This window comes from Lissotriton helveticus (assembly GCF_964261635.1).
Source record: "Lissotriton helveticus chromosome 1_1 unlocalized genomic scaffold, aLisHel1.1 SUPER_1_unloc_40, whole genome shotgun sequence".
Lineage (NCBI taxonomy): Eukaryota > Metazoa > Chordata > Amphibia > Caudata > Salamandridae > Lissotriton > Lissotriton helveticus.
Window position 1 is genome coordinate 1,699,409 of NW_027611682.1, and position 27,033 is coordinate 1,726,441.

At 49.1% G+C, this 27,033-nt stretch overlaps 1 long non-coding RNA gene across 4 annotated transcripts in view; it reads right to left on the reverse strand.

The window, feature by feature from the left end:
* The window catches only part of LOC144806044 (uncharacterized), a 401,169-nt gene that overhangs the window by 354,761 nt on the left and 19,375 nt on the right, over positions 1–27,033 (reverse strand). For all 4 annotated transcript variants that reach the window (XR_013605667.1, XR_013605666.1, XR_013605665.1 and 1 more), the window contains exons 2-3: positions 14,406–14,455; positions 11,568–11,686 (exon numbers count right to left, since the gene is read on the reverse strand). This is a non-coding gene — a long non-coding RNA (uncharacterized LOC144806044). The remainder of the gene's footprint in view (positions 1–11,567; positions 11,687–14,405; positions 14,456–27,033) is intronic.

The window sequence follows — 27,033 nt, forward strand, 5'->3', positions numbered from 1 at the left end:
CTGGTTTCAATGCAGTAAGACGTAGCCAGGAAGACTTTCTTGCACACACTCCGGGGGCATAGCCATGCGCTGAGAGGGTCGCACCTTCCGCTGCAGCGCTGATGATTTGGTTGGAGACTTGGCTGCCCTCCAAGAGAATCTCCTCAAAGTCCTTTCGTCCTCTTGCGGAAGTTTCTCGATGAACCGCTGCAGAGAATCCCACAGGGACCTATCATAGCGGCCCAAAAGCGCTATCGCATTGGATACTTTCAGGAGTGAGGCTGAGGTGTTGCAGACTCTTCTTCCACATGAATCCTGCGACTTGCTCTCCCCTAACATTAGGTACTGTGGAGGAGGAAGCTACAGCATGAGATTTTTTCACCACTGCGATGATGACCGAGTCTGGTGGCCGAACGCCTCTGAGGAAGAGTGGATCCTCCTCTGGCAAGCGATATTTCTTAAGAATCCTCACTGGAGCGGCCTTTATTGTCGCTGGCGTGAGGAACACCACCATAACCGGTTCTATAATCCCCGGAACCAAGGGTAGCAGAGGTTTGGGCGCAGACCTATGATGCAAAGTCTCAAAAATAACTGAGGTTTTGGTCTGGTGCGTTGTCATGGGAACACACAGCTTAAGAGCCCCTCTGCCCAAGATGTCTTGAAAGGTAAAGATGTCATCCACGGGATATATTCTGGATGGAGGACTGTCCGTCAAGGTCTGAGAATAATCCCTATGAGATCGAGTAGGGGAAGAGGAAGAAGTGGGAGATCTGCGTTCCCTTCTTCTGCTCCTAGACCTGGACCTCCGTCTGCTGGAGCACACCGGGGTGCGCGATTGTTCTCTGGGCCTGGACACTGGTTTGTCTCGAGCTGCTGCCAGCCTGGCTGCTGTTTCCTTGTCTGGCGCCCTGTGATGGAGAGGCCTGTACCATCTTGGTGACAACCTGATGGAGGGCGAATTCTGAGTATCTCTCCTCACAGGCAAACTTGTTGGTGGGGGTGATCTCCTCTGTCCATGCAGCGAACCATCAGGAGAATGCCTGGACCTCTCACTGTTGGAGGAATATATCACTACATCTGGAGATCTATTCCGGTGAGAAGAGTGAGAGCCTGAAGAAGATGATGAAAGGCTCACTGGAGGCAAATTCTCTCTGGAAAGGCTTCTAGACCGGGATCTTGAGCGACTCCGTGATGCCTCATCCGCTGGACCCGTCTTCCTTTTAGCAGGAAGACTCCTGCTCCCAGGAGAATGCTCAGTAGACCTAGAGTGTCTCCCTGAGGTCGTCTCTCCCTCTGCCGCCAACGCCGACTGTGGAGATCTCTGCTGCGACGGCTGTCTGTGACCTGGCGACGGAGATGGTAAACTTGACATCGTAGCTTTCTGGGTCGACGTGGACCTGGGCAGGACCGGCCTCGACACCGATGATGGAAGCTGCTCCGAGGCTAGTTGAACCTCTCCTTGCGGAGATCTATGGCTCGACGTCGAACACCTCTGGGATTCAGATGGAGAGACTTGCCTCGACGTCAGACTTCGGTGTTGAGAAGTCGAAGACATACGACTCGACGTCGAGAGTCGATGCTTTGACGACGACGGAGGATGCTGCGACGTCGAGCGCCGGTGGTGCGGCATCGACGGAGACTGCCTCGAAGTCGAGTGCCGGTGATGATCCGTCGACCAAGTGTGTCTCGACGTTGAGCGTCGGTGGTGAGGTGACGACGGAGTGTGTCTCGACATTGAGCGCCGGTGGTGAGGTGACGACGGAGTGTGTCTCGATGTCAAGCACCGGTGGTGAGACGCCAGAGTGTGCCTCGACGTCGAACACTTATGACTAGGCGTCAACGGAGAAAGCTTCGCCGTCGAAGGCCTATGATGCTGCGTCGACGGTTGACGTCAGCGGAGGTACCTTGGATCTCGACGCTGAAGTCTTCATCATTGAAGGAAGATGACTCGTCTTCGACGTCGTCTTCGTCGCCGCTGGAAGCTTCGACACTGATCCTGACGCCGAAAGTGAACAAGTCGGGACTTCTCTCGACGTCGATTGCGTCCTTCATTTTTTCCGTCTCTCAGGAGGCCTACCTCTTTCAGAGAGGCCATAGATCCTTATCCTCTCTCTATCCTTGAGGGTTCTCCTAGAAAGATTCTTGCAGTGTTCACAAGGGTCTGCAGAGTGTGTCTCACAGAGACAGAGGATACACACAGGTCCTGGCCTTCTTCTTCCCACAGGAAGGGCAGGTGTCAAGAATAGAAGGCATTTTGACAAAAATATTCTTTTTTTGAAAGTCAAAAAAGGCAGCACAAACACTCTAAGCTTAAAAGACGTCAAGTGAAAGTAAAAATTGAGGAAAATCCCTAGTATTTTTTGACAGAAAGTCAAAAAAGGGAGGAGCTGTTAAACCAGGGTCCTGACTGAAGGAGCTGGAAAGAACAACTGTCCTAACTGTCACCCCTGAGGCACGATGGGAAGCCAGGGGTCATAGCTGCCTTAACGGCACGGTGCCAGTTTTATTTGTTGAAAATGGTTTCATTTTCTATGCTTTTGCTTTAACAATGCAGCCTATGGGCTAACAATGTCTATTTATTAGCAATTTTCATGATTTATGAGTATTTTGCTACTTAAAACACAGAGTTCAAGGGCCATTTGACCTAATATGTTTTTTATTTGCTTGATAATTTAGTACATGTATGAGTAATTACATTGTTTAACCTCAGTTTTGGGGCTGCATTGGTGTGAGAAAAAATTATATATGTGCATACATATATGTCGAGCTAGTTATATGTGATTTACATATATATTTTTATAATATTTCCGGGGTCCCCGCATGTGGGCGGGAATATTCAGTGCTTATGACTATTGATGAGGATCCCCTGGAAGAGAACTTGGGTTGTATGGGTTGAACCTGGCCTCTACTCACAAGGTGACCCAAGTATGCAACCTTTCCCTGCCCTATCTTGCACTTGCATGCCTTGATAACGAGGCCTGCACCTCTCAGAGCCTCCAGTACTTTCCTAAGGTGGATCAGGTGATCCTGCCAGGTAGAGCTAAAAACAGCAATATTGTGTAGATATGCTGCACTCAAGGATTCCAATTCAGCAAGGGCTTAGTTCACCAACCTTTGAAAAGTGGCAGGTGCATTTTTCAAACCAAAGGGCATTACAGTGAACTGATAATACCCATCTAGGGTTGAAAATGCAGATATTTATTTTGCTCCTGGAGTCAGACCTATATGCCAGTACTCTGAAGTGAGATCAAACGTACTCAAATACTTGGCTGCTCCCAACCTGTCAATAAGTTAATCTGCCCATGGAATTTGGTATGCATTGCTTTTGGTCACAGCATTCACGCCCCAATAGTCCACACAAAACCTCATTTCTTTCTTACCATCCTGGTTATGAGGCTTGGGGATTAAGACAACTCGGCAGGTCCAGGGGCTCTCAGAAGGCTTTAGAACTCCCAATTCCAGCATCATGCTTACTTCAGCTTTGATGCTCTCATTCACATGTTCAGTCTGCCTGTATATTTTATTCTCGACAGGTAGGCTTTCATCAGCGTCTACATCATGGGTACATCAGCGAGTCTGGCGGGAGGTCAAAAAGAAGAGCCCAGCAAACTGATTTAGGACTTGTCTGCAATCAGTCTCCTGATGGGCTGGTAGGGTGTCTGACAAGACTGCACCTTCCACTGACCCATCTTTTGGATTGCTGTACAGGTCAGGGACAGGTTCACTCTTTGCTTCCTGATCCTCATCTGTAACCACGAGCATGGTCACATCTGCCATGTCATAGTAGGGTGTGAGTCGGTTGACATGAATGACACTATCGGGGTTCCTGTCAGAGCCAGGGTCTACCAGGTAGGTGACCGCCCCTTTTCGTTCTAGGGTAGGGTAGGGTCCACTCCACTTACCTTGCAGAGTCCTAGGAGCCACAGCCCCAAAACCCACAGCATCTGCCCTGGCTGGAACTCAACCATAGCAGCCTTTTAGCATGTCCAGAGCTTCTGGAGCTCTAGGCTGTCCTCAATGTTTTTGCTTGCTTTTTCCACGTACTCATACATCCTGGAGCAAAAGCCAAGCACAGAGTCCACTATATCTGCTAAGGTTCAACAAGAGGTTTCTCCAATCCCTCCTTCACAAGGCACAGTAGTCCCGACAGGAAACCCAAACAGAAGCTAAAATAAGGAGGATCCCACTCCCTTCTAAGGCCCTTCCCAATAGGCAAAAAGCAGGATTGGAAGTAAGACATCCAATCTTATTTTGAGTTTTTCAGGAAGTCCACCAATCATGCCCTTAATGGTCTTGTTAAATCTTTCAACAAGGCCATTACACATAGCAGAGTGGCTTTGGCCACACTGACCAGGACTTATGCAGTGGGGGATTGGAGGTCCCACATTTCGACCCCTAATATTATGCCGTTCAATTGCAACACGCAGCTCGATCGCTCCCTAGTTGGGAAATGTGGCTCTTGGCGGGAATGGTGGACGCAGGTTGTCTTCCAGAGCTGTTAATAGAGGAATCAGGTACACCGAGAGATACTCCATATATTGTGCGACAGGCGGCCAGAGTATGGCAATGGTTTGTAGTGAGAGTACTTAAGCGCGCACCATTCCATAGGGAGCTCCCAATCTGGATATTAAAACCAATCAGGCAGATAGCACTCAGTATGTCCTTCTAGGCATGGAGGGAGGGAGATGCGAGCAATAGGGTGAATTGTACCCAGATGAGACTTATCGCCTTAAACATGCCCGCAAAGAGTTTTGTCTAAGCCAGGGGCAATTTTTACAACATGTGATGCTTGGCATTCGTAACTAAGCACACCTGGCCATGCTTTGCGACCGCTCCGCTGCATACTCAAACCCTGGAGACACTGCTAACCTATGGTGCGTGTAGACACCTAATTATGCATCTTTACAGTACAATGCGATCAGATACAGTAGGCACTACACACGGGTCCGAGAGGCCTGGAATTTAGACTTTGACATTCCAATGGAAGATCAAGACTGGTAGCGGGCCTGTGAACTGACACGCATGGTTTCCAGTAATGCACATTTTCGACTGATACATTATAATTTTCTGCAAAGAACCTACTTAACGTCACAAGGCCTTCATCGAATGGTCGGGTCTTGCCCAGATATATGCTTGCGCTGCAACACTGTGGGGGCTGATTTCTTACATTAACCATGGTCCTGCGATGCAATACACTCCTTCTGGCAACTAGATGTAAAAGAAATGGTGCATGTCACACAACTAAGTATTGAGCTGACACCCAAATGCTGTTTATTAGGCCACTTTAGTTGTCAGAAAGGGTGCATGATAACCTACACATTTGGTCAGTCGCCTATGGTACTGGCATGACATAAAATTGCAATCACATGGCTGCCCCAGCATGCCCCAACGATTGCGCTCTGGCACAGAGATGGGCCTCTTCTTCTACGGCAGACGCTTCTATCTCGTCTTGGTCAGATTCTTCCCCCGAAAGTATGTCCCGAAGGCACATCTTGGGACTCCAGATAGATTTCGAGCTCGGAATCGGACTCTGGAATCGAGAAAGCCTCTTCTTCTACGGAGGACGCTTCTATCTCTTCTTGGTCAGATTCTTCTGCAAAGATATCCAAGAGTGTGTTAAATACTTTGACGCTTCCTCTCTCGTCATCGTGTCTGATGATCGGGTAGAGTCCTCTTGGACCGAAACGACTTACAAGCTTCGCAGTCTTCCTCCTTGTGCTCTGGAGAGAGGCATAAGTTACAAACTTGATGTAGGTCATGCGAGGGTACTTGGCGTGGCACCCAGGACAGAAATGGAATGGAGTCCGTTCCATTTGCAGATGGCTGGCCGTATGTAGCAAGGCCCAACGATTGCCCACAAGGTTTTCTATCCAAAATGGAGAGTTTGTCGATCGATTTGAAACGCAGAGAACAGGGAAACGCGTACCTAATCAATATCGTTGAGGGTAGAGTGGACTGCGCACTGAGAGGAACCAGAGTAGCGGTTTCGGAGCGCAGCAATACACATACAAACCAGTTTGGGGTAAAAAACAACAATGGAGTCAATGCCCATGCCCACTATAACCGAAAGGAGGAGTCACCTTAGCTCGTGACTGGAAAGACTTCTTCGAAGAAAAACAACTTGCAAACATCCGGACCCAACACAAGATGGCACCAAATCAACGCAGTCTCCTCAACCTGCTTCTACACCCTCCGCATGATCTATAGATGGATCCCTACAGACACACGGAAAACCGTCACCCACGCCCTCATCAGCAGCAGACTCGACTACGGAAACGACCTCTACGCCGGAGCCCCGTCCAAGCTCATCAGCAGACTTCAAAGAATACAGAACGCCTCGGCACGCCTAGTCCTCGACGTTCCCCGCCGAGACCACATCACCCCCCACCTGAGAGACTTGCACTGGCTCCCTGTCAACAAAAGAATTACCTTCAAACTCCTGACCCTCGCACACAAAGCACTCCACAACACCGGACCAGAATACCTCAACAGACGACTGTCATTCTACACACCCAACAGAGAACTCTCACTGGCCACCGTCCCACGCATCCACAGAACCACCTCCGGGGGAAGATCCTTCTCCCACCTAGCCACCAAGACATGGAACGCCCTCCCTCTACCCCTACACCAGACAGAAGACCCACAGACCTTCAGGAGTCTACTCAAGACCTGGCTCTTCGACCGCTAGCTGCAGCCAACCTCCCCCAGCGCCTTGAGACCCTCGCGGGTGTGTAGTGCGCTCTAGAAATTTTCTGATGATTGATTGAAGATGGCAGGAGTATGCAAAGCATGTGCATCTACAGCACACATGCCTCGAACAGAGGATTAATGGCCCCAAATCTCTGTTTTGGTATCTTGTCATGTTGTGGCTGAGTGTGCCATGTGATGTGACAGGCTATAGTGCTTGGTGTGATTTGGTCATTTTTGACAAGGTGGAGTGCTGAATGGTTAGGCAATTTTTGATTTTATTTGTTTTTGGGATCGTGTGACATAGTGCGATACCTACCTTATGATGTAAGTAAATAAATTACATTGCTAATATACCATAAGGATGTGGGGTGAGTGTTATTAGGACCGAAGCCTTGCTGATTATATGCAGAATAACAGGTCCGGGAAGTCACTACTGACTAGGGCAGGTTAGCAGCTGCACAGGCCTTGGGCATTGATCCTATTGAGGATAATATGTGACGGGCCACTGGTGACTGGAGCTGGCTAGCAACAACGCTGGCCTCTGGTATTCATTACAAGTAGGGTAACACTACATGTCAATATTGACAGGACCTGGTTGGCAAAGGAGATGACCTCTGGTTTTGAATATTTGCAGGATTTAAGGTACAGGGGTCACCACTGACTGGAGTTACTTAGCAGGATAATAGCTCTCAGGGGGGCAATACTGACTGAAGTTGGTTAGTATGATCACTAGTCCCAAGGTGCTACTAATGACTCAAGTTGGCTAGAATGATATCAGGTCCCAGGGGCCAGTACTAACAGGAGCTGGCTGGTAGGCTTACATACAGGTCCAAGGGGCCACTACTTACTGGAGCTGGCTAGAAGAATAACAGGCCCAAGGGTGGTGGGGTGCGAGTGGCACCAGTGACCGGAGTTGGCTAGAAGCATTGACGACCTTTGGTATTGATTAAATGCAGGATTCCAGGTCACAGGAGGCACTGCTGAATACAGCTGGATAGCAGCAGTGGTGGCCTCTAGGAAGAATGAATTGAGAAAGCATAACCGGATATACTGGTTTCTTTAATACCGATAATTGGTTACACATGAATGCCACAACGTGCATTGATATATTACATTATCAAATTACAATATTCTTGTATTAATTTGATGTGACTGTTCGCCTTAATATGCCTGCAAAGTTACATGATTCTATTAGGGCTCAGAACCATTTTATTTAGTGATGTCCATCTGCACACTTTCCTGCATCTTGTAGTAAATTGAATATGTACGGCTATGGGAAATTCGGCCGCTCCTTGCTACGCTAACATCTACATGAAAGTATTTGAAGAGTCACATATACTGAGCCAAAGCAACTGGATACAACATGGCAAACTGTACCTACGGTACATTGATGACGTCTTTTTATTATGGGAAGGTTCCACTGAAACTCTGGTCAACTTTCTGGAATCATGGAACAATGTCAATGAACGTATTCAGTTTACCTGGGAGTACAGTGATAAATGTGTCCACTACTTGGATGTGGAAATACATCGAGACCCTAATGACTGGTCAACAACCATATATCGAAAACCCACGGACAGGAACTCCATACTACATTACAGTAGTTTTCATCGACTTAGCCTCAGGAACAACCTACCCTTTGCTCAGCTTTTAAGAGTAAAACGTATAGTTTCCAAAGATCACGAATGTAAACAGGCCCTTAAAAACACCCTGGAGAGACTTAAAGCACGTGGGTACCCCACACCCATCTTGGATCTAGCCATGGAGAGAACTGATAAATGTGTGAGATCTCAACTACTAAAACCCAAACCAAAAAAAACCACTGATCGCATGGTTGTAGTTTCAAAACACTCAAAGTTGTCGAATCAGTTTCAACACATCATTCGGAAACACTGGCCCATACTTACAATGGAACCTGATTTCAACGGTATATTTAACCAATCTCCAATGTTTGCATTCACCAGAGGCCGTAATGTCAAAGAACTATTGAATAAACCCATGTCTATCACCACCCCTTTGGTTTATAATGGCTTCAAACCTTGTTATAATTGCAGTAATTGTGGGAACTGCATCCCTGGCAACAGAACTACTCACCCCATGAAAGGACATGTCATAAAACTGAAAGTGAACGCTACATGCAACACCAGCAATGTCATCTATATGTTGAAGTGCCCTTGTGGCAAGTGTTATATTGGGCACACGGAGAGAAAAATCCGTGCACGCATTTTGGAACATAAAAGCAATATACGGACATTCAACTCGAAATCCAGTGTGGCTACTCACTTTATGGAACAGAGACACAGTGTTGCCCAATTGAAATTTCAAGTACTCGAACAAGTCAAGATAACCATGAACAACAAGAACACGTTGTTAAAAAGAGAAAACTTTTGGATCCGCTTGATGTCCACCATGGCACCGCATGGTCTTAATGACCGGATGGAATTTTTGTGCTATCTGTAACTTACTTATGTACTCTAATTTGGTTCATGAACTTGTGTTTCAGCACATGTAGGTTTTGTTACCTTAATGTCACAACGTTTCTCATATTGCATGTTATTTTGACTTTCTTTGGCTTTATTCACCGTTCCAATATGGCCCCCACCTTGGCTATCACCCTTCCTTAGGCTACACCTGAGTTGTAGTCCCTCGTTCATTTCCGGTTTAATCGCGGGTCACCTCTGGGTTTTGTTTGCGCTCACATCGGCTTTCCTGACAGTTCACCGACTTGACGGCTCTTGGCGGAGCTTGTTCAACGTTTGCATGAAGTAAGTACCTGAGTTGGGACATATTAGGCGGCATGTTATTTTGGTTTATTTCGATTTCAGAGCACGGTGTTTTTAACATTCACTGACCCTGAGTTTCCATCACGCACTTTGGTTCTTCTCCGACTTTTTACCGCAGCGGGTTACACGAGGTTTTGTTACAACCGTTTCTACTCACCGGGTGATATAACAGTGTCGATAGTCTGAAGCCATGACTGCTTGCACCGTTACTAAGCATTATTCTTATTATCTTTATTCACTTGGACACACTACCTTTTTGATGTATAAGTTCGTGTTGCATGATATTTCACGTTTTTTCACAGTGTGCACGACGCATGTAATTGAGTATAACTCATTTTTACACCAAACTGAATCGTTTTTATTTGGATTGTTTTCATAGAGTATTCCCCTGAAGAAGGGCTTGGCCCGAAATGCATCGGGATACGTGATTATGTGTTTGGAACATACTTACTGTTGGAATGATATTCGTTTGGATTACTACCTTGATTCTCACTTTCAAAATCATGAATAAAATGTGAAAGCTGATGAATACCTCACATTGAATCAACGCTCTTAAATTTTTGTTTAAAAAGAACTAGACCTTTTTGGTCTCTACCATTGTGCGCAGAGGTGCTCTCTCAACTGAGTGAGCTTTGTATGAGTACCTTGGTTTTCACACTGCCGGCGCAGACAGTGTTTCCTCTGCTGCACACTCATTGTCTAAAAGACACTACCCTGATCACCCTCAGCTGTGCGAGCTCCTGTTCAATTTAGTAAATTGAATATGGACAAACAGAAGTGTTATTTCCAGAAACAGTGACTTCTGCAGCTTGTCTGTGTATCTTTGATCTGCACCTCATGGACTCCTCACATTCCTCTCGAGAGAAGATCCTACCTCCTACTCATTAGTGTTTTTTTCAGTAGCTGCTTCTATCACGTGTTCATGTTTCATTGACTTGTATTAGGAGAAAAGTGTATAAAAATACATGGGGAGCATTAGCATTATATACTCCAACTTGCTTTAGGGTGGATGCTCTCGTCCATTGCAAAGACAATTGTCACTTGTTAGTTTGCTTGGCCTTTTGCTATTTTTGCATTAAATGTATGATAGATTTGTTGGCCTCCCGGAGTGTTGTGTTTTATTTTACATAGCACAAGAGATGCTGAGGAAAATGACAGTCCAGTATACACATTCTTCATATAAATCAACTCTCAGTATACTGTTCTGGAGGTTCAGTCCCACAGACATTATCTCTAACTGAACGCAGGAACCCTAGGAAGCATGTGCTTTTCAAACCAGTTGCCCTCTGATGCGGCGTCCTCGTTATTGGATAAGTCAGTATGTCCTGAATTTTAGGAGGGTTACCGTATCTAGTGCACCCTGTTAGACAGCGCTCACCTGTGGCAGTAAGATGTTAATAGGCACCTTATCACCTATGCACGGTGCAGGGCTTTGAGTTACAGAGCTCCTCACCCTGTGGAGAAGATTAGGTCACATTTACCCATTTTCCCATATTTGGTCCTGATGAAATGCCAACAGATTGCTCCATGACTACACAAGGCATGAAAAACGTTGACCTGAAGTATAGACCCCAGCTTACCAGCAGGTCCATAGGTATTCTAAACTTTCACACAGTGATAGGGGCCATTAGTTCCTCAATTTCTCTGCCACTGCTTTTAATCTCAACATGGACGAGGAAGATCACATTAACTATATTGTGGCAACTGGTCGATAGTTGATCTTATATTCAGGCTTTCACCAATCTCACATCTTATGACACAACATCCTCTGTCCTACTATGCTCATCCGGCATACTTAATAAAAGATCTCCGACAAAGTGCCCTCTGGTGGTGCCCACCAGGCATTGTAGCGCCGCATGTCACCATCAGGTGAGTGAACGCAACTTGTCTTAAAAGCACCTGCTTCCTAGGGTGTCTGCATTCAGTTACAGATAATGACTCTGGGACTGAACCTCCGGAACAGTATTCTGTGATTTGTTTGTGTTTTATTTTAACAAATGTACATAGCAGATATTGGCGCTTGCTTGTTTCACAAAAATTATTGGATACCTGCCTCAGAGTGCACTTCTTACAGACGAGTATGAGGTTATCATGTTGCTGCTACAAGCTCCTTACCTGTGCGAGTTATCGGGAACGATGCAGGGGCAGACCCAAACCAGCCACACGTGGAGATCAATGACAAATACTGAAGAATTAACAGAGCTTCCAAGCTGGTGACCATTACTTAATTGACCCTGAAAATAAAAGAAGTTTTTAGTATTCTGGTGACTCATGACCATAAAAACAAAGGTTATAAATTCAATATTATGTCAAATACTTAAAAAATGGAACTGGATGTGCTGAATCGATGTTGCCCCAGGTCATGCGTGACACCTTACACCACTATTGCTTATGGGACTTGTAGTTTTGTTTTTCTCATTAAAAGGATGGGTTCTAAAGTCCCAGTGTTCTAAGCGATGTTAGTTAAAATCAGAGGTCTGAGTGAGGGTGAAGCAGGACACTGCTCTGCTTAGCAGTGAGATGAATGACAATTCCTCAGCCATTCCATTTTTTGACAGACAGAGGCTCGTTGGCCGTTCGTATTTTCTTGCAACGAGAAAGAAACCTGTTTTGCAGCTTGTGTCAACTGAAGAGATAAAACGCTTGGGTGTGTTTCATTAACTACTGACAAACATGAACAATCAAGAACATGAGTTTATGGAAAACTATCAAGCACCCAATCAGAATCAGCCGCCCTTCACACCCGGGAATTCTTGAGGCTTTGGAGAGAATGAATTGCACGGGGTATAAGAGGAACACTACATCGACTCAAAGCTCACTTCTCAGGGATGTACTGAAATGCCAGCCTCATGGCACACTTAGCCAGCTCTTCACCTCCTCCTCCTCAAACGGTTGACCAGCTATCAGGGCAAATGAGCCTGCAGCAAAGCCTCGCTGGCTTGGTTCCACACCGGACCAGGCAATACTCCTCCAAGTCAGCAAGCACTTTGGTCGAGCCAGTCCTAACCCCACATGAATGTTCCCCTTCACAACTATTTTAATGGTACTAAGTTATGTTTCTGCTAAATGTAGGAGTCAAAAAGTGAAAGATTTTAGTAGGAAGTACTGAAAGATAAATCATGAAGTTTTTCAATATTTCTGAGTCTGCCACAGTACACAGGAGCATTATTTCTCTACAGCAGCAAATCATGTATGTGCCCTGTAGAAAGCTTGTTGGAATGAAACATGGAATTTATTGCAGCCTACAATTCATGCAACAACATAGAGTGCAAGATAACTTGTGTTATTATTCCAGCAGAACGAAATGCCATTCCTAATGTGTACGTCATTTTAAAGACAAACCCAGAAAAATGTGTGGTCAGTGTTGTTCTTCTGTCTGTTAAAAGACAATCTCCATTAATGTGTTAGGATATAAAATACTATGAGAAATCCTACTCTATGGCAGGGTGCTGCCTGCCACTATATTGCAGGTTACTTCAAACATAATCTGATTTATACATACATACTCCAGGGTGCTGCCAGCTATCGGGTCTGCACACAGCAGTCTGGAGCCACTCAGGAAGGATATAAGCTCTTCATTTCATCTTAAGCCCTTATGTTACATGCACAGCCTGATGGGTCCGGAGAACTTTATCCTCGCTCTAACTGCACCGAGAAGATAGACGTAGCCCAACATAGTCTGTGTTGTGTGCTGGGTGATGCCTGGCATCTTATTATTCGTTGGTGGATGGATGAAGCTCTGATAAGAGCTACTACAAGAAGAGCAGAGAAACAGGACCACAGATCGCCACAGAGTGATAACTGCCCAGAAGCTGAAGAAATAACTGAAACAGCAAACCTCCTACACCCTGGAGATTCTCCAGAGTAAGCAAATGATAGTAATGAAATGCAAACTGCAGCATTAAGGTCACTGTAACACTGGGCAGGGGACGGGAGGAAAAGAACCGGATAATGTTGAGTGGTGGCGTAGTGAACTAACGTCCTCCCCCTCTCTGCCTCATTATCAGCATGACTCGAACAGGGGAGAAGCCTGTTCCTGGGAACTAGCCGACGAATTGGATGACGCCCCCTTTAACTGGAAGACACACAAGTACGCAGCTCCTTCCCCTGATGACGACGCGGGATTCCTAGTGGGTAAAAACACAGAAGAAGTTGTCGTGGCATGTGACGTCACCGACCGAGGATCGAGAGTGGGAGAGCGGCCCGGAGGAGCAGAGAACGGAGCTTTTGAAGGCGAACCCGAGGACGACAGGAGTAAGCCAGGAGGCCACTGGATCCGTGAATCGCCGTGCCACACTCCCGAGGGAGGAGTGTGGCTACAACAGGTACGGCAGCGTTTTGCAGGCTGGGTAGGAAGACGGGGTTCTTCTAAACGGTAGCCGCGTGTGTGCCAGAATATCTGCCCAACCTTTCTTTGTCCTCACCGTGTAAATATACCCCTCCTCACCAGTAATCAAGCCTCTGCACCCTCACACGTTTAATAAAGTGTTTAGCACCTTAGCACGGGTGTCTCCTGCACTTGCCCGGTTCCCTGTGGGAGAGTCCAGATAGAGTACATATCCTGACGATCTGTACCTGTTTCTTTTCCCTGGCGGAGTCCAACGAGGAGTTAGGAAGAACGGAACATCCCCTGAAGTCTGCTTCTTAACCATCTGGAAACAAGACCATAACCAGACACCATCACGGACCCCAGAGCTTTTCAGAGAGACACCCTGACAACCCGCCATAAAAAAACATTTTCCAAAATAAAACCTTACCTACCCCGAACTGGTGTTAGGTCTCTTCTTGATCCCACGCCACAGTCACACACTACAACATCTTTCCCTTTAAACCGAAGATAACAGCCTACAATAAAAAACTAACCAAAAAGCAACAAAACTAGAAAATGCATTTCCAAAAGCTGCAAAAGAGAAGCTGTTAATATAAATGAACAATATTAAACGTTGTTGGTACCTTAGTAATGTGCTTGCTTCTGGCTTCACTCCATCTGCAGCAATAACGCTCTGAAAGGAGAAATTACTGCTGTGAGTCTCAGAGTCTTCAGTATTACTGGTCTCAGTCACGAAGACTGTGGTGTCGGAAGATAACTTTCTCTTATTTGGCTTCATAGATCCACCAGTCATGCCATCGCTATTAGCAGACAGGCCACTGTCAGCAGCATCATAACTTCAGGCAGACCAGCAAAGCGGATCTCACCACTCACATTGGGTGAACAGACTCATCTCTGCTACATACATCCACTCTGTTCTCAAATTTGCTTGGGGCTGCCAAAATGCAAAGAGCTGCAATATATTCGCCAAACTTTCCTGACTACCTTGTTTTAAAAAGTTGTGACATTCAAGCGTGATTCTTGGTTCATCTCCAAGCTGAATTTTTTAGAGGTTCTATTGCCACACAATACTATTCCCATATTCCAGTTTGTCCACAGGGTGGTTCAAGCCTGGTAGGTTATCACCTGTCTGTTTTGCAGATAATTTCAGATAGTTTCTGTAAGAAACTGAATTAATATTTACGGTAGATGAGGAACAATCACAACCGTTGTCAGAATGAAAGCCATTCAATTAACCTAGGATCAACCCCTGATACCTAAGCACGGAACAGGCAGGCTTAACTTAAGGTAATATGTCAAATATTTATGCAGAAACCAAAAAAGTAAAAATCAAAATGCAAAACAATAAAAAACCCAAACCAAAATAGAAAAAAAAGTAAAATGTATTGAACTAAATGACACTAAAATGACAAAATCCAATAAGGGGAATGAGATATGAACTGTAACGCTGTAAGAATCACAAGGTGCCAATGGATGAGGGGCCCGGGCATGGATTAGTCTCTCTGGAGCTGACTGCAAAGTCTGAGTGAACTTGTTCTCCCTGTTCAGCAGGAAGTCACTATACCGGAGGAAGGGCTTTAAGTGGAATGAAAAACCTTGTGATGGCTCCCAGAGGGACGTGGTCGACGTAATGAAGGGCGTGGCTTAAAAACCCAAACTGAAAATCCATGCTCTGCATAGTGTGTCACCCCACTAGTATTTTGCTGCTTCGCCATTCCATCCATATACAACAAGTAACATTACATCTACTACAAGCCAGGACTATTGGCTTTGTCAATGGTTATTAGTTGCGTAAGATAAATACGCAATAGCGATGGCTTCAAAGCTTGAGGGGGGCTGCTAAGGGTGAGAGTGGGCTGCGAGAGGTGAGAGAACTGTAGCTGGTGTGAGAGCAGCGCTGCAAGGGTGTAATGGGTGACCGTCCTGACTCGTTCAGAAGCGGTCGCTCCCACACACTCCCTGGCCACTTGAGTATCTTAGCGATATATTGCTCACTGCTGCATTGCTTTTCATAGCTTTTGTGCCTGATTATCATAGCAGCGCTGTACTCGCATTGCCTTAAAAGCTGTTGTGCTTGGAGGAGCTACGCTAGCAACCAAGATGGCCGCATAAGCTCCCGGCTCCGTCGACCTCCGTCGCTGGCGGACATATCCTGAACTTAATCCTGACCTCCCGCCAGACTCCCGTGTGTCTGAATCGTCTCTGAGTCCAGGAGCGCAATCCCGGAGTCTTTATCACCTTTTTTGACGAAGTTACACCGTCTGCCATTTTCGGGCCTCCTCCAGTCTGTGAGCCGGGGCCTCGAGTACTGACCCAGCCGGGTTTCAGTTGAACAACATCAGCCGCGGATACCTGGCAGGGTCCGGTCTCATTGGAGTGACACGAATTCTCGATCCTGGTGGTGGTCTCGAGTCCCTGCGTATACTGGCCAGACGGCGACGAGACGTGGATGCCGCAGTGAGTGGGGGTCCGGTTCCTGGGACCCTGCTGCAGCCCTCGGGGTCCGCGGGGGGGCCCCCGCTCTCGGCAGCGGGGTAAAGAGCGCACAGTCTGAAAGTCGCCAGTCGCCTTCGCCCACCTCACTCCAGTTGGTTTCCCCGGAGTAGCCGGCCTCTGGGGTTGATGACCTGCTTTGTCATCAATTAAGCGGAGATGGATCGGACGACGTGTGGACCAACACTGGGGACCGTAATGGCCGCCATCGGGGCTCTTCACTGGCAAATGGAGGCTGCTCTCCACAACCTAACCGTACGCATCGAGACTATTTGTTCGAGACCGGACCCTAGCCCAGAGTCAGACCCGCAACATATGGTGACCCCCGCGAAGTTTGATTTTATCCGGGAGGAGAACCCCGAGCATCGTTCTAATCTGACGCCTATTGTATCTACGCAACTACAGCGACCCGCGACTGGAGCCCCTGACCAGCCAGCGAGCTCGACAAAGTCATCGCCCTCACAGGACTTATTTCTTTCTTCGTTTCTGGAGACCTCCATCGATATTCTTTGGATTGACTTTCGTATTCCTGATAGACTTCGAGACTTGACTCTTCTGACACTTTCATGCTATATTGATCTTCTCCCCTTTCTACAATGTTTTGACTCTTTTGCTATTGTGTTGGTCCTATCGGAGAGGGTTTGTGTGATGGATCGTAGAGGCCAGGGTTGAACTTGACTGCTTTAATTCTGTACAGAGACTTCCTTTGACACTGCTGGGTGGTATCGGTGGGAGTGAGGGCCATATGGGATTCTGCTTTTCTGGCTTTGGTGTACTGACTGTGTTCGACAATGGGATTTGCTGCCTCTGTGATATCTGGGGCTGGGCGGGATGGTCTTTTCTCTCTTGGTGATTTCCCTATCAGTTTGCTTATAAGCCTGCTTTACCTCTCTTAGTACCATGGTGGGGAACATCTGCTCGCGGTGGGGGGGAGGGGAGTCCGGGAGCCCGCATTATGTCGTAATATATTCCTCCTCCGTCTTTTCCCTTCCTTGGGGTGTAGTTTAGGGGGGGGACAGGCACACTGCTAGTGGGGTTAGGTCGTAGCCATCTGCAGGGGTGCAGGGTGGGGGGTTGTGGGGGGGGGGGGTTATTTTTCTTTTCTTTTGTTCTATGACCTATCTTTTTCCCTTTTCCCTTCTCCACAAGAGATGTGGCATATTCTCCTGAGCCTGTTGTTATGCATATTCGGGTGTCGAGTGTCTATTTTTATATCCTGTATCCTTGGTGGGCAGGTTCTGATAATGTTTGCTTATGATTATTTGTCTTGTATTGTTTTGACCCAGCTCCGGCTGGTATTGATACTTTCCAGATGCCTACAATTGTATTGTATTTCTTCATTTCATCTGCCCGTTCGCCACTGTAATATGTTATACCAACGATACCCGAAATGTACATTTCTACTCTTGTGTTATAATTAATAAAAATATATAAATAAAAAAAAAAGCTGTTGTGCTTGACTTTGTGCCTGATTATCATCGTAACGCTGTGCTCGCATTACCTTTAAAAACTGTTGTGCCTGACTATTATCATAGCGCGGTGCTCGCATTGCCTTAAAAGTTGTTGTGCTTGACTAATACCATAGCGCTGTGCTCGCACTGCCTTTATAAATTGTTGTGCCTGACTATCATCGTAGCGCTCTGTTGCCCATTACAACCATTGCATTGCTCGCATTAATTGGTAAATTAATTAGTTACTGATTGTGCCAGTGCCACTGCCCATAGCTATACTCCTCATTGTGCCCCAATCTCGTCCTCTTTTGCTTTTGTTTTCTGCTGCCATTTTGTTGTTGTTGTGCCTCCTAGCCCGTCTCTCCCCCCCCGCTCCCGCCTCCCAGCTGCTCCTCCCTCCCTCTGGTAGTTCAGGATCGTCCCGTCTGCTGAAGCGCTGTGACCGTCCTGACTCGTTCAGAAGCGGTCGCTCCCACACGCTCCCTGGCCACTTGAGTATCTTAGCGATATATTGCTCACTGCTGCATTGCTTTTCATAGCTTTTGTGCCCGATTATCATATTAGCGCTGTACTCGCATTGCCTTAAAAGCTGTTGTGCTTGACTTTTTGCCTGATTATCATCGTAACGCTGTGCTCGCATTACCTTTAAAAACTGTTGTGCCTGACTATTATCATAGCGCGGTGCTCGCATTGCCTTAAAAGTTGTTGTGCTTGACTAATATCATAGCGCTGTGCTCGCACTGCCTTTATAAATTGTTGTGCCTGACTATCATCGTAGCGCTCTATTGCCCATTACTACCATTACATTGCTCGCATTAATTGGTAAATTAATTAGTGACTGATTGTGCCAGTGCCACTGCCCATAGCTATATTCCTCATTGTGCCCCAATCTCGTCCTGTTTCGCTTTTGTTTTCTGCTGCCATTTTGTTGTTGTTGTGCCTCCTAGCCCGTCTCTCCCCCCCCCGCTCCCGCCTCCCAGCTGCTCCTCCCTCCCTCTGGTAGTTCAGGATCGTCCCGTCTGCTGAAGCGCTGTGACCGTCCTGACTCGTTCAGAAGCGGTCGCTCCCACACGCTCCCTGGCCACTTGAGTATCTTAGCGATATATTGCTCACTGCTGCATTGCTTTTCATAGCTTTTGTGCCTGATTATCATATTAGCGCTGTACTCGCATTGCCTTAAAAGCTGTTGTGCTTGACTTTTTGCCTGATTATCATCGTAACGCTGTGCTCGCATTACCTTTTAAAACTGTTGTGCCTGACTATTATCATAGCGCGGTGCTCGCATTGCCTTAAAAGTTGTTGTGCTTGACTAATATCATAGCGCTGTGCTCGCACTGCCTTTATAAATTGTTGTGCCTGACTATCATCGTAGCGCTCTATTGCCCATTACTACCATTACATTGCTCGCATTAATTGGTAAATTAATTAGTGACTGATTGTGCCAGTGCCACTGCCCATAGCTATACTCCTCATTGTGCCCCAATCTCGTCCTGTTTCGCTTTTGTTTTCTGCTGCCATTTTGTTGTTGTTGTGCCTCCTAGCCCGTCTCTCCACCCCGCTCCCGCCTCCCAGCGGCTCCTCCCTCGCTCCGCCCCCCTTCACTATCCACTTATGACAGATGCACTTTCGCGCAGCGTTCACGCGCAGCGGACACGCCCTATGCGCGCTGAAGGTGCGCCAAAGGTAAGCCCGTCTATGCCCGTCCGCGCCTGGACCACGCCCAGCGCCAAACCCCCTGGCCCTCGCAAAATACACTCCACCCGCATTACGTACGACACCGCTACCCTCTCAGCACTTAACCCTGGCCGACTCCCAAACTGCTACCAAGCCGCCCCAGGACACACCCATGGACCCTTCACCTGCCACTCCTACAAGTTCGACAACACCAGAACCCACACCAAATCCACAAACTCCAAACAGAGCTCCGACACTAACCACCTGAAGTGCATCCTGCTCAACACCCGCTCGGTCCACAGACACGCCATTGAACTTTGGAACCTACTAGACACCACATCGCCAGACGTCGCCTTTCTTACAGAAACCTGGATGAACGCCTCATCAACGCCCGACATCGCCATAGCCATCCCGGACGGCTACAAGATCATCCGAAAGGACCGCATCAATCAAACAGGAGGAGGCATCGCCATCTTCCATAAGAACACCATCCGCATCACGACCAGCTCCGACGATACCCTCGCAGCCGCCGAACACCTTCACTTCCAGATCCACACCGACCCCAAGACCACACTCAGAGGCACCCTCATCTACAGACCACCAGGACCCCGCAAACAATTCAGCAAAGACATCACTGACTTCATCAGCCCACACGCCCTCCCCTCCGAGGACTACATTCTACTGGGAGACCTCAACTTCCACCTGGAAAAGAACAACAACAGCAACACCACCACCCTTCTGGACAACCTCGCCAATCTCGGACTCAAACAACTTGTTGACACCCCCACCCACTATGCCGGGCACACGCTCGACCCAATCTTCACCTCCAGCAAGCACATCTCCTTCAATCACACCACAACTCTCCATTGGACTGACCACAGCTGCGTTCACTTCAACTACAAAAAGACTACGACCCACAACCACCCACAACCAATTCCCCGCTGAAACTGGAACAAAATTACCACCGACCAGCTCATCACATCGCTTCACCAAAACCCTCCTGCCAAATCATCGGACCCAAACCAAGCAGCCACCAACCTCACACAATGGATCACCCACAGCGCTGACAAATTAGCACCCTTGAAAAACCATCAAATCAAGCAAGGCAGCAAAAAAGCCCCCTGGTTCAATGATGACCTTAAGAAATCCAAGAAGATATGTCGCACCCTCGAGAAAGCCTGGCGAAAATACCCAACCCCTGACAACCTGGCCACCTTCAAGAACGCCACCCGCAAACACCACCAACTGATCCGATCCACCAAGAAATCAGCATTCAAGGATCGACTCGACAACAACGCCCGCAACAGCAAAGAACTATTCAACATCGTCAAAGAGTTAACCAACCGCACCGCCGGCACCAACGACATAACTCCCTCCCAAGACCTCTGCGACTCTCTAGCCTCGTTCTTCCACAACAAAATCGCTGACATACATAACAGCTTTGGAGACCAGTCCACCCCACCCACCTCCGAACTAAAACCCCCCTCCAACAACCTTTGCGCCTGGAAACCAATCACCACTGAAGGCACCATCCGCCTGATGAACTCCATCCACTCAGGATCGCCAACTGACCCATGTCCCCACCACATTTTCAACAAAGCAGACTCCATTATCGCACCCCATCTCCGAGACGTCATCAACTGCTCCCTCAACTCCGCTACCTTCCCGGAAATCTGGAAACATGCCGAACTCAGCACCCTCCTGAAGAAACCCACAGCAGAACCCACTGAACTTAAGAACTACCGCCCCATTTCGCTCCTCCCATTCCCTGCCAAAGTCATCGTGAAAGCCGTCAACAGTCAGCTCGCCGCCTTCCTTGAATCCAACAAATCCCTCGACCCTTCACAGTCAGCCTTTCGAGCCAAACACAGCACCGAGACCACCCTCATCGCAGCAACAGACGACATTCGAACTCTACTGGACAACGGAGAAATAGCTGCCCTCATCCTACTTGACCTCTCCGCAGCCTTCGACACAGTCTGTCATAGCACCCTTATACAACACCTCAGCAACGTCGGAATACAAGGAAAAGCATTGGACTGGATCATCTCGTTCCTAGCCGGAAGAACCCAGAGAGTCCGCCTCCACCCTTTTAGATCAGAGGCCACCGAAGTCATCTGATGCGTACCACAAGGATCATCACTCAGTCCCACTCTCTTCAACGTATACATGAGTCCCCTCGCAACCATCGCGCACCAACACAACCTCAACATCATCTCCTACGCAGACGACACCCAACTGATCCTTTCCCTCACCAAAGACCCAAACACCGCCAAAACCAACCTACACGAAGGGATGAAAGAAGTAGCCGAGTGGATGAAGAACAGCCGTTTAAAACTGCTCATCTTAGGATCATCCCCCTCCGCCTGGGATGACTCATGGTGGCCACCGGCTCTGGGAAACGCACCCATACCAACGGACCACGCACGCAACCTGGGCTTCATCCTGGACTCCTCCCTCTCGATGACCAGACAAATCAACGCCGTCTCATCATCATGCTTCAACATCCTACGTATGCTCAAAAAAATCTTCCGTTGGATCCCCACCGAAACAAGAAAGACGGTCACCCATGCACTGGTCACAAGCCGACTGGACTACGGAAACACCCTTTACGCCGGAACCACAGCCAAACTACAGAAAAAACTCCAACGCATCCAAAACGCCTCAGCCAGACTCATCCTAGACATCCCCCGCCAAGCTCACATCTCCGGGCACCTGAGAGACCTTCACTGGCTCCCCGTCAACAAGAGAATAACGTTCTGTCTCCTCACCCACGCACACAAAGCCCTCTACGAACTAGGATCCGAATACCTCAACACGCGCCTGTCCTTTTACACCCCCACCCGCCAAATGCGTTCGACCAATCAAGCCCTCGCCGCAATTCCACGCATCCAAAGATCCACCATGGGGGGGAAGATCCTTCTCCTACTTAGCGGCCAAGACCTGGAATTCTCTCCCCACCTACCTCCGCCTTACACAGAACCACCTCTCCTTCAGAAAACAACTAAAAACTTGGATATTCGATAAGTAAAGTACCCCCCTCCCTCAAGCGCCTTGAGACCCTCTGGGTGAGTAGTGCGCTATACAAATTTTAAACTTGAACTTATGGGTGCTGCGAGGGTGTGATGGGCGCTGCGAGGGTGTGATGGGCGCTCAAGGGTGTGATGGGCGCTGCGAGGATATGAGAGGCGCTGCGAGGATATGAGAGGCGCTGTGGGGTGGTGAGAGGACGCTGTGAGTGGTGCTGCTGGGGATGAGAGTGGCGCTACTAAGGGTGAGAGGGGCTCTGCTAGAGGTGAGAAAGAACTCCAGGTGGTATGAAAGCTGCACTGCTTGAGCGAGAGAGGGCCTGGTGGGGGTAACAGATGGGCTGGGCGCGTGTCTTCAGAGAAATGTGTGCACCGGGAACCATTGGGCAGACGTTATATCAGAGGGAGTGTGTCAGTGAAATTGTGCATAGAGAGGCTTCTTGCAGAAAGTCACTACAACAAAATGTGTGCAGGGGGAGTGCGTGTATGGGGGTCACCAGCTAGGAAGTCACCACAGCCGATTAGGAAGTCACTGCAAGAAAAGTGTGTGCAAAGGGGGTCACCAGCTAGGTAGCCACTAGCCACTGCAGGGAGAGTGCGTGCAGGGTGAGTGAGTGCATGGTGAATACCAGCTAGGAAGTCACCGCAAGGAAAGTGTGTGCAAGGTAAGTGCGTGCATGGGGGTCACTGGCTAGGAAGTTATTGCGACAAAAGTTTGTGCAGGGTGAAGGCATGCATGGGGGTCACCAGCTAGGAAGTCGCTTTAAGGAAAGTGTGTGCTGAATGAGTGCATGTATGGGGGGATTACTGGCTTGAAAGTTATGTGGCCTACAATGTCATCCACTCGAAAGGGTGTTCTGTTCTGTATTATTATATGTGTGGTATACGAGGCTCCGAGTAGGATTGCATGCCATGAGTCAGCAGGGGGCAGTTATTCCGCAGCTGTTTACTCCTGCCGCTCATGAGTATTCTAAGGTATGGGTAATCCACACGCACAGGGGTGTAATCACTCAGAAAAACACAGCAGGCCGTACACGATGAATACCACTTTAATTTGACAAGTCCCAAAGACAGCTCTGTGATCAACAACAGAGAATGGTGCATGTGTGCGTGCTTACGTGCGTGTGTGGGGATTGCCCTAGAGTAAAATGTCAAAGTCTTTGTTCCCTCACAGATTTTCTGTAATTTTCGCCAAACTGCGCTTAAGTGGACAATACTGCATCCATCACCACCATGTCCACCACATTCACCACCACCACATCCACCACCTCCACCACAATCACTACGTCCACAACCCCCACCATGTCCATCACCACCACATCCATCACCACGTCCAACCCCACCATGTCTACCACCACCACGTCCACCACCACCACCCTCCACCTCCACCACCACCATGTCCACCACCACCACACCCACCACCACTACCACCACCACCACGTCCACCATCACCATGTCCAACACGTCCACCACCATCACCATGTCCACCATCACCATGTCCACCAACACCACGTCCACCATGTCCACCACCAATACCACCACATCCACCACCACCATGTCCACCACATCCACCACAACCACCACGTCACCACCACCACGTCCACCACCACTACGTCCACCACCATCATGTCCACCACCACTACGTCCACCACTATGTCCACCACCACCAAGTCCACCACCACACCCACCTCCACCAGCACCACGTCCGCCATCACCACACCCACCACCACCACGTCCACCACCACTACCACCACCATCACATCCACCACCACCATCACCACATCTACCACCACCATGTCCACCACCACGTCCATCACCACCACGTCCATCACCACTATGTCCAAAACCACCATGTCCACGTCCACCACCACACCCACCACCACCACGTCCACCACCACATCCACCACGACCACCACATCCACCACCACTACGTCTACCACCATGTTCACCACCACCACGTCCACCACCACCACATCCACCTCCACCACGTTCACCACCACCACCACCACCACATCCACCACCACTACGTCCACCACCACTACGTCCACCACCACCATGTCCCCCACATCTACCACCACCACCACGGCCACCACCACTACATCCATGTCCTCAACCACCACATCCACCACTACCATGTCCACCACCAACACCACCACATCCACCACCACCATGTCCAACACCACGTCCACCACCACCACGTCCACCACCACTATGTCCACCACCATCATGTCCACCACCATGTCCACCACCACCACCACCACGTCCACCACCACACCAACTTCCACCACCACCACATCCACCATCACCACACCCACCACCACCACATCAACCACCACATCCATCATCATCACATCCATGTCCTCCACCACCACATCCACCACTACCATGTCCACCACCAACACCACCACATCCACCACCGAAACCACCACCACATCCACCACTACGTCCACCACCATGTCCACCACCATGTCCACCACCACCACCACCACCACGTCCACCACCACACCAACTTCCACCACCACCACATCCACCACCACCACATCCACCATCACCACATCAACCACCACATCCATCACCATCACATCCATGTCCTCCACCACCACATCCACCACTACCATGTCCACCACCAACACCACCACATCCACCACCTAAACCACCACCACATCCACCACTACGTCCACCACCATGTCCAGCACCACCACGTCCGCCACCACACCAACCTCCATCACCACCACGTCCACCATCACCATACCCACCACCACCACGTCCAGCACCACTACCACCACCACCACATCCACCACCACCACATCCATCACCACCACGTCCATCACCACCATGTCCAAAACCACCATGTCCATGTCCACCACCACCACACCCACCACCACCACGTCCACCACCACCACATCCACCACCACTACGTCCACCACCACCACATCCACCACCACCACATCTACCACCACCATGTCTACCACGTACACCACATCTACCACCATCACCACGTCCACCACCACCACATCCATGTCCTCCACCACCACATCCACCTCTACCATGTCCACCACCACCACCACATCCACCACCACATCCACCACCACCTCCACCACGTCCACCACCACCACCTCCACCACCATCATGTCCACCACCACTACGTCCACCACCACGTCCACCACCACACCCACCTCCACCATCACCACACCTACCACCACCACATCCCCACCACCATCACCACATCCACCACCCCGTCCACCACCACCATGTCCACCACCACCACGTCCATCACCACCATGTCCACCACCACCACGTCCATCACCACATCCACCACCAAAATGTCCACCACCACCTCGTACACCACCACCTCGTACACCATCTTCTCGTGTAAGAGAGGAGGAGATTTTGACGGGGAGAGTATCCGGGATTGCCTTGGGGCTGTTTTCCAATGGTTCCAACTGAACAGCCTCAAGTGCAATTCCGATAAGTCCGAGGTACTCTTCTTTGGGTGTGATACAGAGCCAGACTGGCAGGCTTGGTGGCCCATTAATATGTTCCCTCCGTCTTGTTCTTCCAAAATTGCTAAGAACTTGGGGGTCAAGATGGATAAGGGGCTAACTCTGAAATCCCAGATCCTCGGGGTGTCGGGCTCCTGCTTTGGCCTCCTCAGGATGCTGCGGAGGTTCCTTCCCCTGTTGTCTGAGGAGCACAGGAAGCTGACGGTGCAGGCTCTAATCGGGTCCAGGTTAGATTACGCGAACATTCTTTACCTGGGCCTGCCAGAGTATCTGCTGCAGCGGCTCCAAGTGGTGCAGAACGCTGCCGCGAGAGCTATCTTTGGTTTAAATAGACGGGCCAGTGCAGCGGGTCTGTTGAAGACCTTGCACTGGCTTCCAATCCGGAAACGGATTGCCTTTAACCCCTTCGACGCTCATGACGAGCTGGGCTCGTCATGAGGTAGCCTCCTCGCACGCTCATGACGAGCCCAGCTTGTCATGTAAAGTGCGGTTTTAAAAAACTCAGCACAGGAGCAGAATTCCGCTAGCGCGCATGCGGTTAAGGCTTTGACTCTGGCCTATAAGGCCCTCCATGCGGTGGGAGGTGGAGGTGGTGGTGGAGGTGGTGGTTGTGGACGTGGTGGTGGTGGTGGTGGTGGTGGATGAGGAGGTGGTAGTTGTGGACGTGGTGGTGGATGTGGTGGTTGTGGACGTGGTGGTGGATGTGGTGGTGGTGGATGTTATGGTGGTGGACATTGTGGTGGACTTGGTGGTGGATGAGGTGGACATGGTGGTGGTGGCAGATGTGGTGGTGGTGGAGTGGTGGTGATGGTGGATGTAGTGATGGTGGACGTGGTGGTGGTGGTGGACATGGTGGTGGTGGACGTGGTAGTGGTGGACGTGGTGGTGGACGTGATGGTGGTGGACGTGGTGGTGGTGGATGTGGTAGTAGTGGACGTTGTGGTGGTGGATGTGGTAGTGGTGGACGTGCTGGTGGTAGTGGAGGTGGTGGTAGTGATGGTGGTGGACGTGGTGGTGGATGTGGTGGTGGTGGTGGTGGTGGACGTGGTGGTGGTGGGTGTGGTGCTGGTGGACTTGGTGGTGGTGGAAGTGGGTGTCGTG